This window comes from Mus caroli, chromosome 1 (assembly GCF_900094665.2).
Source record: "Mus caroli chromosome 1, CAROLI_EIJ_v1.1, whole genome shotgun sequence".
Classification (NCBI taxonomy): domain Eukaryota; kingdom Metazoa; phylum Chordata; class Mammalia; order Rodentia; family Muridae; genus Mus; species Mus caroli.
Genome location: NC_034570.1, coordinates 111,888,495 through 111,892,536, shown reverse-complemented (window position 1 = coordinate 111,892,536; position 4,042 = coordinate 111,888,495).

The window sequence follows — 4,042 nt, the reverse complement described above, 5'->3', positions numbered from 1 at the left end:
TATGTGTGTGTGTGTATGTGTGTGTATATGTGTGTATGTATATATGTATATATATGTATGTGTTATGTGCGTATTTGTATGTATGTGTGTATGCATGTGTGTATATAGATATGTATATATGTGTATATGTGTATATTGTATATATGTGAATATGTGTGTATATGTGAACATGTGTATGTGTGTGTATATATGTATATGTGTGTATGTGTGTGTATTTGTGTGTATGTGTGTGAATTTATGTATATGTTTGTGTGTATATGCATATATGTATGTGTATATATGTGTGTATATATGTATATGTGTGTATTTGTGTGAATGTGTGTGGATTTGTGTATATGTTTGTGTGTATATGCATGCATGTATGTGTGTGTATGTGTGTATATGTATATATGTGCATATGTGTATGTATGCTCACATGCTGGTACACATACACGAGTATGTGTGCATGTATGTGGATGCCAATGACAGGTATCTTCCTTCCTCACTCTCCACCTTATTTCACTGAACCAGAACCTCATCAGTTCAGCATGCTAGCCAGGAAGCCCCAGGAATCCTCCTGTGTTTTCACAGTGGAGTTATGTACACATGCCACCATGCCATGCTTTTTCTATGAGTGCTGGAGATCTGAACTCAGGTCCTCATGTTTGCACAGAAAGCATTTTACTGACTGAGCCACCTCCCCGGCCCCTGTGTGATTCAGTGGAGCCTACCTGGATAATCTTCTTGTGTAAAAATCCTAACTTGATTGTATCCACAAAGTCCCGTTTGCGGATTACAAACTCATATCTGAGAACAAACTCTTAGGCTCTGGGGATTAGAAAGTGGATGTTCTTAGGGCCCTGTTATTCTGCCTTCTTTAGTCAGATCAGGCTAGGAGATTTGCTCATCTTCCACGAGATGTTACACTCAAGTAATGTAAAAGATGTTACACCCTGTCACGTTGACCAGACAAATCACGTGACAGAGTGTAGTGCGCTAAAGCTAAAGCAAGTGCCAGGTGGGCATTATACAAGCAAGACAAAGTGCTGTCCCCAGCAGTTTGCGTCAAGCCATCCATCAGATGCATGGAGTAATTAACGTTCACATGGCTTTGGGAATGCAGCTATGCAGGTCAGCTCGGAAAGCATCTCTGTAAGACCTGACACAATGAGACCCACTCAGTTTGCCTTCCATGCTCCAGCTTTTCCAGGGGCCATTAGGAATTTTCTGGAACTTTGTGAACTTCATCTGCCAATCCTCCCAACCATTGTGGATTAGTCCCCCCTAGCTCAATGGCTTTCAAACTTCCTAATGCAGTTTAATGCAGTTCTGCATCTTGTGGTAACCCTAACCATAAAATTATTTTGGTTGCTACTTCATAATTGTAATTTGCTCCTGTTATGAATTGTAATATAAATATATGATATGCGGGATAATATCTGATGTTTGGTCCCTGTGAAAGGGTCGTTTGAACCACAGGTTGACAAATGCTCCAAGTTTTAGACCCTTGCCCTTGGCTAACTCCATTCCCACAGCCTGCATGACCTTCCACCTCCCTGAGGCCCCAGTGCATCAGAGAACAACACCTGAGAGCTATGGGGAATCCAGAAGCTTAGTCCCCACCCAGGCCAGCTGAAACCAAGTCAGCTTTATAATACAGTCCCACAGAAAGTTCAGTCAGTAAAGCTCAATTGTCAAAGTATTTGTCCTGCAAGCATGAAATGCTCCCCAGACTTTTGTAGAAAGCAGAGTGTGTTGGTGTGCGCCATTAATCCCAGCAGAGCAGGATCAGAGGTGGAGACAGGAGGACCCTTGCAAGCTTGCAAGCCAACGAGCTAGGCGCATGTGGCAGACTTGCCAGTAATGAGAAACCCTGCACCAAACAAAAGGTGGGGTACACCTGATACACCTGAGGTGGAGAACACTTAAGGTTGTTCTATCACACACACACACACACACACACACACACACACACACACACACTGAAACTTGGACACATCACAGGGGTTTGTTTCTAAGTACTTGAAGGCTCCTAACTTTTGTCAGGGGACAATGACAATGGACAGCTCCTCTTATCGCTCATCCTTAATGCTCTCCATTCTTTGTGCCCCAGAGGACTTCCCTTGCATAACATCAACTTACAAATGAGGGGAAAGATGGATGTAACATTTGCTTTTCTGAGACTGGTTTTGTTCACCTGATATGATTACCTCCAGTTGCATCCATTTCCTTGTAAATGATGTAGCTTCATTCTTTATGGTTGAAAGAAATTCATTCCACTGTGTGTATACCACATTTCTCTACTGACTCCAAACATGCATGTACATAAGGATGGGAGCAGAGCAAGGGGGACAATAGACTATATAATTTGTATGATGGCCCTTTTCTTCTCTTCCTTCCTTCCTTCCTAAACTTGCTGGTTCCATTCCCAGCATCTATGCAAAAGAGCTGCTCATGACAGCACAGACTTGTGTAACCACTGTGCCAAGGAAGGAAAGACAGCTAGATTCCTCAAGCTTGCTGGGTAGCAGTCCAGCAAATTGGTGCGAAGAGAAGAGGAAAAGAAGGAGGAGGAAGAAGAAAAGGAGGAAGAGAAGGGGACTGTGAGAAGAGAACAGAACTCAAACCAGGCTCACACAGCCATGGAGGCCCTAAAAGTGCCCAGCAGCTGCCGTGTTGATTCTCTGTCCCTGGTCTGCCCACTGCCAAGCTAGGACTTGTAACCCACAGGCAATTACGATATTTGTTTTATTTGGAAGCCTCCAAATTATGTTTAAAAATACTTCTGGGTTTCCTTCCGAAGGCAGGTTGGGGAAGAGTCTGGAATGAGGGGAACCACAAAGCACTGACAGAGAGCAGAAGGAGGGAGACAGAGCCCCCAGAGATGCTGTTTCCAACTGTGCCAGAGAGATGCAGATGGGGAAGGAGGGGAAAAATAAACTTTTAAGCCACTCTAGGAGATGGGGAGAAAACCAGAGCATGGGTGGGCCTGGGAGCCCTTCTCGCCCACATTTTAGGAAGAAAGAAGTTTCATTTCAGTAATTGTGGGTCTTTCTCAGAACAGCAATTCTTATGTATGCTTCTAAATTATACACTATAGTTAAGTGTGGGGAACATCACCCAGGATTGATGCCTAACTTTGCCCTTTCTGAGTCAGCTTTGGATGGGCCTTGTAGTACCTGCTGAAGTGACATCGCTGAGCCTGGAAACTCAAGAGTGGCCCAAGCAGCACGAAGTCCTCTCTCAAAAGTAAGTACTGAAGCTAGGCATGGTGACTCTCCTGAGACCCCAGCACTCAGGAGGTGGAGGCAGGAGGATCAGAAGTTCAAAGTCATGTGCAGCTACATACCAAGTTGGAGGCTATCCTGAGCTACCTGAAACCCTGTCTCAAAAGACAAACAAAACAAAACAAAACAAAACAAACCCAATATGTTGCTCTGAGTAGACACAAAGTCCCACTCCTAACCAAGAAGCCATTTGGAATTAATTCTTGCTGGGAAAGGAAAAATTAGTTTTTCTCCAATACAATGTCACTGGGTGTATCAACCATATCACAGGGTGGGCCAATACCCAGTAGTAGTAGTAGTAGTAGTAGTAGTAGTGTTTGTTGTTGTTTTGGTTTTCTGTGCTTTTTTCTGTTTTCTTTTAATACTTTTGCCTTATTGAGTGTGTGTGTGTGTGTGTGTGTGTGTGTGTGTGTGTGTGTGTTAGTTTTGGTTTGTTTGAGAGAGAGAGAGAGAGAGAGAGAGAGAGAGGGAACTTGCAGCCAGGTGGGTAGAGAGAATCTGGAGGACCTGTGGGAGAGGAAAGACCATGCTCAAAATATATTATGTAATTAAAAAGAAAAAAAATACATGAACAGGCTCAGCCATTAAAGGCTAGCCTCACATCAAAAAAAATTACAAGGAATATGTATATAAATTAGCCAATACTTTCAGTAACCTTGTTATAATTAATATGGATTCAATAAAAGTGTTTGATCATTGTAAAAATGCAATCCCCTTTTCTACAAGAACTAGCGAGATACTCTATCCTGCTGTGAGCTCACTATGTAGAAAGGGCT